We start from the raw sequence: 9,237 nt of genomic DNA on the forward strand, positions 1-9,237 counted from the left end.
AGAAGATCCGAACTCCATAAACTATTGACTAGGTTCCCCTTGCTGAGTAGTCATTCCACAGGTAGATCGCATCCACGTGACCTTTACTTACTAGGTCGTGCCAAATTACCCCTCATCAATTGCCCCCTACTCCTCGTGCCAAGGGTCCTAACCCGGCGCGGGGAGTTCAGGATGAAACTAGGTGTATTTGGCACAAAGTCTAGGTGATGTGGAGGGTGGATCATTGGTCAGACCTGTTCGACCGTTTGGCTCAACCAGGAAGTGACCCAAATCACGTATCAGGTATGCACGAACGTCAAGACGATTATAGTCTTTGTAGACGTCAAAATGCACGCTAAACTGATTTCAACCTCAAGAAACATGCAACTGGTTTTCTTAGGAGCCATTGGATCATGTTGATCTTGACCGTTTATTCCCGGATATACTGGTTATAAATAGGGGCCAAAGGGCCCATTTTCTTTGCCACAAATCTACGAATCCAAAATCCTTGAGGTCACGTTCAAGTATCCTAGTTTGGTGTCAGCTATTTCTGGGTCTGAGGTTATCTTGCTCTCTTTGGTCTTCTTTTAGTGAGTCCGTCTCCCTTTGCTTTTTGGTTCCGTTGTCCTTTCCGTTAGCATGTCTAGCCTTAGCTTAGATAGTCTCGTAGATGGGAGCGACGAGTCTGCTGGGTCCAAGGTCGGCACCTCGGCACAGACCACAGTGCCTCATCCTGCCAAGGTGGGCACCTCGACATAGGATGTGGACCCCAATCCGTCCGAGGCGAACTCACCTCGGCGAGAGTGAGAAGCTTCTGGCAAATCGTCTTCCACTTCGCATCGAGGTCGCCTACCGCACAGCTTCGACCCGTCAATAATGACAGTGGATAGGTTCCTATCCTTAGCTCGGTACAGATTCCCCAACGACTTCGAATATAGCATTCCCTTAGGCAACTTTTCTTGGGATCATAGTCACAACGAGATTGTGGTCTTCAAGGAGCAGCTCGTAGCTGGTCTTCATCTTCCACTCCACTCTTTTATAGTTGAAGTAGTTAAATTCTTTGACATTGCCATAGACCAACTACACCCGAACTCCATCCGTAACATCGTAGGTACCATTTCCCTTTTCCACAATCATAACCATCCCTTAGACCTCGACATCTTCTCTTCGATCCTCTCTATCAAGAAGAACTTGTCATGTGTTCTACCCGAGCATAGGCAAAATTACTACTTGTCTCCCCGCTCCTGGTACAAGCTGTTGCACGAGCTCCCTAACAAGGTCTCTGCCTGGAAGAGGAGCTACTTCGTGGTCCGCAACACCGATGGGTGGCCTTTCCCGAATCATTGGAGGGCAGCCATCCAGGACCCGACATTAGAATGGACTAGAAGACAAGGGAGGAGGCTCGATCTTGGGCGTAACTCAGCTTGAAGTTCAAAAACTTCATGATCGAGGAGAAACTCGTGCAAGCCGGCCTAAGCCCTCCTGGTAGGTCGCTACTTGTTGTACTTTTTTCCGTCTGTCTTACTTCGGTGTTGTATTTGACTTAGTTCGTTACTTGCCGCAGTTGCCATGGATGACATCCTTGCCGATGAGCTCTTCAGGAGCATGCAAAAGGGGAAGAAGAAGAAGAATGCCTCTAAGAAGGCTCGCCTCCATACTGAGACTACCACCACCGAGGTTGCCGCCTCTATGCCCGAACACCCCTTGTCATCGAACAGCCTCCTGTAATTGATTTGGTAGAGGAGGACCTAGACAAGGTCACTCCATCTCGCATACTCGAGGAGACCACGTCTTCAGAGCTCGTTCCAACGATCGGCACCTCTTTGGTTAGCGACACTTTGGTCCAGAGCATTTTGATTCCAAAGTTTGGCTTTCTCAAGAGCAAGGACGTGGTGTTCGCCAAGGAGGTCGCTCGTTGGGCTGACTTACTAGTTGCTCAGCTCGGGGTCCGAGCGACCACGCATTGTATGGTGGTATGTACTTAAACTTAGCCTTCAAGTTGCCTTATACTTAGATGTTTCTACATACTAATGCTTGTTTTCTTCTTTTGGTAGGTGAACTCCTCTATCCACGCCTTATCCTACCAGTTCGAGGTGAACTTAAAGCGAGCTCTTGAAGTTGAAGAGTCTTCCCGGAGTGCCCACTCCGAACTCAGTTTAGCTCGCAACGAGATCAGCCAACTAAAAAACGACGTGCAAGCTAAGGAGTTGCTGACTCTATTGATGACAGAGAAGAAGGTGCTCGAGGAAGAGGGTGATCGAGAACCTCGAGGCTCACGTGAAGGAATGTACTGAACTCCTGCTTCAGGTGATGGAGGAGGCCAAGGTCAAGAAGGCCGAGGAGTATAAGTCTTCGGCGAAGCTTCGAGAAAGATTGGTCGAGGTTGGGACAATGGTCTACCACAAGGGGTTTAAGCTCAGTAGGTGGTTGACCCGACGTGAATTTCCCCACCTCAACCTCAGTTCCATCACCAGATCTAAGATCACCAAAGAGATGGCCATTGAAGCCGCCAAGGATTTGGACTTTGAGGCAGAGAGTGACAACGACCTACTCGATGACGAAGGAGAAGAGGTTGGTGCCCCCGAGGACGGTATGTAGACAGATCCTCCTATTGAAGTCTCCAGTAAGGATGAGGAGCCCCGAACTAACTGATGCCTCTTTTCTTGGACCCCCCCCCCTTGTAATACTTGATGTTTTGAGCCTCCGAGCTCGTCTAGATAGTTGTAATCCTTTTCTCTTTCCTATTTTTTTTTTACTATGTACTCAAAGTTCTTTATCAATGGAATACAAGTATTTTGCAAAACTCTTTGTGTGCAAAACATTTTTCTAAGTATAGATTACTCCCGAGCTAGCGAGCTGGCGAGATTAACCAAATAGGAGCAAATTTTTCTAAGTATAGATTACTCCCGAGTTGGCAAGCTGGCTAACTAAACCAAATAGGAGCAAAATTTTCTAAGTGTAGATTACTCCCGAGTTGGCAAGCTTGATGCAAATAGGAATAATTTGATCGCCATTGTATGCCAGGTTGAACAGACACTATAGGGTGCATGCTCGACCTGTCTGTGCCTGGGTTACTTTGCCATGCCCATGCCAAAGTGACTGGGTTTTAATGAGCTCGTACCAGAGAGGCAACCGGGTCTTAAGTTGCCTATGCCGAGGAGGCGACTAGGACTTCTATCATGCCGATGTCTCTTGTCAGGTCGATACCATGGCCCTTAGGCTTCTGGGAGTCACTCACAATCCTCTCTCCAGCTCGTCGTCTTTTTGACCAGTTTGGTGGTCTCATAAGTAATTTATACTTGGAGTTGTGGACTCATACGTAGTACCTTCTTAGGTTGTCGATGTTCCATGGTCGAGGTACCCACTTCCCTTCCAAAGTCTCGAGCTCACACATGCCTTCCCCGTACACTCGTATTATACGGTATGGACCTTCCTAGTTTGGTCTGAGCTTACACACGCTGGACTCAAGTACCATAAATTTCCAAGGACTAGATCGCCGACATGAAACTACCACTTCTTGACCCAGGTGTTATAGTACCGATCTACTCTTTGCTGGTATGCTGCAGTTCAGATGTAGGCCAGGTCTCGCACCTCATCTACTAGGTCCAAGTTGGTATGGAGCTCGTCATTATCCGCTTCCTCATCATAAGCCTCTAGTTGCAATGTGGGTACTTCGATCTCTATCGAGATCACCGCCTCTGTACCATATATGAGGTTGAAGGCGGTCTCACCCATCACGGTCTTTATGGTAGTCTGGTAGGCCCAAAGAATGTTGGGCAGCTCGTCCACCCACAACCCTTTAGCTTGCGCAAGGCGAGCTTTCAGTCCATGGAGGATAGCCCTATTCGTTACTTCGGCCTGCCCATTTGCTTGTGGATGCACTACCGAAGTGAAGTTCTACTGAATCCCCATCTTGGTGCACCAATTCTAGAATTTGATGTCTTCAATTTGCTTCCCGTTATCCAAAATCAAGACTTTTGATAGTCCAAAATGGCACACGATGTTTTTCCAAAAGAAATCTTGCACTTTCTAGGCTGTAATGCTTACTAATGGTTCAACATCCACCCACTTTGTGAAGTAATCTACTGCCACAACAAAGAATTTTCTCTGCCCAGTTGCCAGTGGAAAAGGACCAAGGATGTCGATTCCCCACTGTGCGAAGGGCCACAGGCTAGTAAGATACTTCAAATCGGTGGGTTGGTGGAGGATGTTGGCATGCCTATGACATCTATCGCATTTCTTGACGAGCTCGAGTGCGTCTGCTTTCATTGTAGGCTAGTAGTAGCCCTGGCTTAATGCCTTTTGGGTGAGGGCTCTACCCTCCAAGTGTCCTCCGCATAAACCTTCATGGATATCGCGAAGTACAAACTCAGATTCTGAGGGTTGCAGACAACATAGGTAGGGGAGCATGAAGGATCTTCTATGCAGCTCTCTGTCTATGAGGACGTACAGGGCCGATTGACGCTTTACCCTCCGAGTTGCATTGTGTTATGCAGGTAGGGTTCCGTGGAGCAGAAAATCAACTAGCGGGTCAATCCAGCTCGATTCCACTTGCAACACGAGAGTGACCTCTTCTGCCCCCCCCCAAGAATTCTAGGTCGAGGTAGGTCCTCTATATACACAGTCTGCATAGTGTTGTCGCTCGTGCTTGCTAGTCGTGATAAAGTGTCGGCATTAGCGTTCTCAGATACCGGGATTTGCCTGATGAAGCAAGAACTAAAGCCTAGTAGGATCTCTATGACTTTAGTTAAGTAGCCTGCCATAGTCAAGTCACGAGCTTCATAGTCACAATTGACTTGGTTAACCACCAGTTGAGAGTCGCTGCAGACGACGAGGTGCTTTGTTCCCATTTCCTTTGCTAAGTTGAGCCCGACAATTAGCGCCTCATACTCCACCTCATTGTTCGATGCCTTGAATCTGGACCAGAGAACGTACTCCAGCTTCACCTCACTTGGGCTGTACAATATCAATCCTGCACCATTTCCTCGCTAGTTGGATGAGCCATCGACGTGGAAGATCTAGGGCTCCTCGTCCTAGGTCGGTACTACTTTGACCGGGACTGGTGCCGCACTGGTTGGCATCTCTGTCGTGCGAGGGGGCTTAGTCAGTTCAGGGGCCGGTGTGTTGAATGTGCATTCTGCTACGAAGTCCGCCAAGACTTGGGCTTTAATCGTTGGTCGTGGCTTGAACCGGATGCCGTACTCGCTAAGCTTGATGGACCACTTCGTCAATATCCTGGACACCTCGAGCTTAAGTAGGATGTGCCTCAAAGGTTTATTCGTAAGGACAACGATGGTATGGGCTTGGAAGTATGGGCGCAATTTCCGAGCTGCTACTACTAGCGCGTATGCTAGCTTCTCGATGTTGGGGTATCTGGTCTCTGCATTCTACAACACCTTACTTACATAGTAGATGGGTCGTTGAACCTAGTCTACCTCTCTAGTTAGTACCGAGCTAACTACTTCGTCACTTGCGTAGAGGAACATCATCAATACATCTCCTTCCTCAAGTTGGGTTAAAACTGGGGCTGTACTTAGATACCTTTCCAGCTCGTCAGACACGAGCTGGCATTCTTTAGTCCATTCGAAAGTCTCATTCTTTTTTATTGCTTTAAAGAAGGGGAGGCACCGGCCTGCCAACTTAGACATGAAACAGCTTAGGGTTGCTACCTGGCCAGTCAGCCTCTAGACTTCTTTTATTTTCCGAGGTGGTCACATCTCTAAGATAGCCTTGATTTTGTTTGAGTTTGCTTCGATGCCACGTTGGTTTACTATATAACCGAACTTGCCCGATGTGATGTCAAAGACACATTTATTTGGATTTAACTTCATATTATATATCCTTAAAATTTGAAAAACAACATCTAAATCATTAATTAATGATCAAGAAAACTAGGTATTCATGACCATATCGACAACATAACACTCAACTTTATTGCCAATCAAAGATTAAAAAATTTTGTTTACAAGTCCCTAGAAAGTTGCTCCAATGTTTTTCAAACCAAAGGGCATAACTTTATAACAATATATAGCCCAAGTTCGGTTACAAAAGCAGTTCTATCTTGGTCAGTTGTGTCCATCCTAATTTGATTGTAGTCGGAGTAAGCGTTCATGAAACTCAACAACTCATGCCCTGAGGTCACGTCTACCAGGCGATCAATTCTGGGCTAGGGGAACCAATCCTTTGGGCAGGCTCTGTTTAGGTTGGTGTAATCGACGCACATGCGCCACTTGCCATTGGCTTTCTTTACGAGCACTGGGTTTACGACCTAGCTCGGGTAGTGGACCACCCTGATGAAGTTTGCGGCAAGGAGCTTCCCGACCTCCTCATTGGTTGCCCTCCACCGCTCCGGGGTGAGGTTGCATTTTCTTTATCTGATTGGCCTAAGTAGAGGGTCCACATTAAGTTTGTGAGTTATGACACTAGGGTCAATTCCAGGCATTTCTGCCGTGGACCAGGCTAAAACATCTAAATTGTTAAGTAAAAAACTTAGTAGCTGTGTTCGGAGCGGTTCACTTACTAGTGCACCGATCTAGAGTGTCCTAGTTGGTTTGGTCTTGGACACCAGTATGTGGACCGTCTCTTCCATCGTGGAAGCTCGCTCCTCATAGTAGTCTGCTGGTCGCTTCAGTTTGATGTCTTCTGCCAATTTTGTCTTTCCTTTGAGGGTAACCACATAACACCTCCGAGACTCGAGTTGGTCGCCTCATACTAACCCCACTCCGTAATCCGTTGGGAATTCCATCGCAAGATAGTAAGTTGATACTATTGTGCGTAGAGCATGCATAATGGGCCAACCTATGATTGCATTTTAGGGGGATGGAGTTGTGACTACCAAGAATGTTTGCTCGAACCGGACAATATTTGGACATGTGCCCGCCTCCACTAGTACTGTAACGCGACCTATAGGCCTGACTTCCTCTCCATTGAACCCTACTAGTGGGGCATCTATAGGTTTTAGATCGCTTTGCTGTAGTTGTAACTTGTCAAAGATTCGTTTGAAGAGGATATCAGCTGAACTATTTGAGTCCACCAAGATCCGTTTTACTTAAAAGTCATTAATGATCATCTTCACGACCAGGGTGTCGTCATGAGGATACCGAATCCCACGAGCATCATCCGTGGTAAAGCATATTGGTTCTTCGATCTGAGGTCGCTTGGGTGGGCTCTCTACTTCATGCTTTATCTCTCGGACTATTGTTTTCCCGACTGCTAGTGTGCACCCCGCTACAATAGATCCTCCGGTGATTGTATTAATCAACCCGCAAATTGATCTTTCTTTTGGCAGCAAGCGAGGTGGCTGCTCATTCTGTTTACTACTCTCTGGGGCGTCTTTTTTCCGATCTCCCTGCCATCTCTCCTGTTGTTTTTATTCACGCAAAATGTAATTCTTCAAGTACCAACGGCGGATTAGCTCTTCGATCTCATCGCGGAGGTTTGTACAATTTTCTGTGCTATGACCATGGTCCCGATAAAACTGACAATAGACGTTCGGGTTCCTAGTCGTTGGGTCTCCATGAAGTCTGGGTGGCCATCAGACAACAGAGGAGTCTTTGATGGCCATTAGGATCTCTCATCGCTTCACGTTCAGGGGAGTATAGTTTGTTCTCTCCACCGGCGGGGTCGTGGAATGCCGACCCGACCTATAACTTTGTGAGGGGGACTTACTCCTCGAGCTCAGGGACTTGCTTCTTCGCTTGGGGAACTTGTGTTTTTTCCTTTTCTTGTTGGTCGTTCCTTATTCCTCTCTCTTCCTCTTTTCTCCTGGCTGGTTGTTAGTTTTCTGATTTATCTCTTTTTTTTGTGCTAATAAACTAATTGGCCAACTTGAGGAACTCGGTTATGCTCTTTGGCTTGTGGGTGATTCCTTTGCGTGCTGTAGTGAGACATACTGTTGGGTCAAGGTCCGGTATTGCAGGCATGTCTCGTTGAAGCGTTTGGTGTAGCCCCGAATCGACTCTCCTTTCCTTTGCACCATGTTCAGAAGGCTCTCCTATGACTTCGGACTCTTCTTACTAGTGATGAAGTGGGCCGTAAACATATCTGCAAACTACGCCCAACTTTTGATGGAACCCGGTGCGAGGTTTTTATACCAGGTCCAAACTACTCCTTTGAATGTGGTGGAAAAAGCCAAGCACATACAAGCCTCGTTGGCCCCGACGAGATGCATCTGGGACTGGAATGCTTCTACGTGATCATTGGGATCAAAGGACCCATCATACTTGTCTAGAGGTGGCACCTTGAAATCTTTCGGCATCGAGGCCGCTAGGAGCTTAGTAGATAGGGGAAGGCCGACTCAAAAGAGTAGGCGTTGTTCCTGTGGCCACCGAGCTTACCTCCTCTCTTTCTCATCCTTGGTCTACTGGATGGCTGGGCTTTGCTGGTGGATCATTCCTTGCTGATGAAAGGCGAGTCTTTCGACGTTGCCGTTGTTGCTTCTTTGGTGGAGCGGCATTTGTACTGCCAGCCTCAATGTTGTCAGGTGCTTCGATCTTACTCCGAATAGTAGGGCAAGGTAGTTCATAGATTCTCCTTGCCGCTTCCTCTTTGTTATGCGCTTGGTGTTGGCTGTTGCACAGAACCAAGGGGTCTCTTCTCGAGCTCGTGCCTCGGGCCCCGAGCTGACGATCTTCATAAGAAACTTGCTGACTATGCCTCTCAGGCTGGCTGGGTTCAGGCCTATCCCTTAAGCTCTCTCTTCGGGAAGCTGGGGGAGTACGTCAGTCGCCTACTGTGCCCCGCGACGAGGTCAGTCTCGAGGGAGGGACCGGTACCTACGAAGTTCTCTCCCCGCGGGGGGAGACTAGCGGTTGTTCTAGTGAGTCGTGTGCTGATTCTGGTTCTGGAATTGTCCTTGATGATGGTTTGTCACCTAGCTTGGTTGTAGTGGTGGGAACTGCTACTGATATTGTTGGTAAAAGTAGTACTGCTAAAACTGTTGGAATTGGTGGATCTGCATCGTTCAAACGCTCTGGATGAGGTCGTTGAACTGGGAGTGTCCGACCCCAGGGGGAATCACGGTAGGCTCTGAGAACATGGCGTTCACCTGGGGGAGTGGGACACTCACCTGTTGGGCAGTGTGCGGCACAGACAGTGATGGGACCCCGGAGGCGGTCAGAGGAATGGTAAACTGGTCGATAGTCACCGAGTATCTTTGGGGAGTGGCTATCTACTGCTCTTGCCTCCCAGTAATGTTCATGTTACTCTTTCCGTTATGGCTACTTGATGCCATTGAGGTACTGTAAATAGGATTGGGAT

Source organism: Nelumbo lutea, chromosome 1, assembly GCF_056320005.1.
Source record: "Nelumbo lutea isolate HS-2025 chromosome 1, American lotus-T2T, whole genome shotgun sequence".
In the NCBI taxonomy this organism is placed as follows: Eukaryota; Viridiplantae; Streptophyta; class Magnoliopsida; order Proteales; family Nelumbonaceae; genus Nelumbo; species Nelumbo lutea.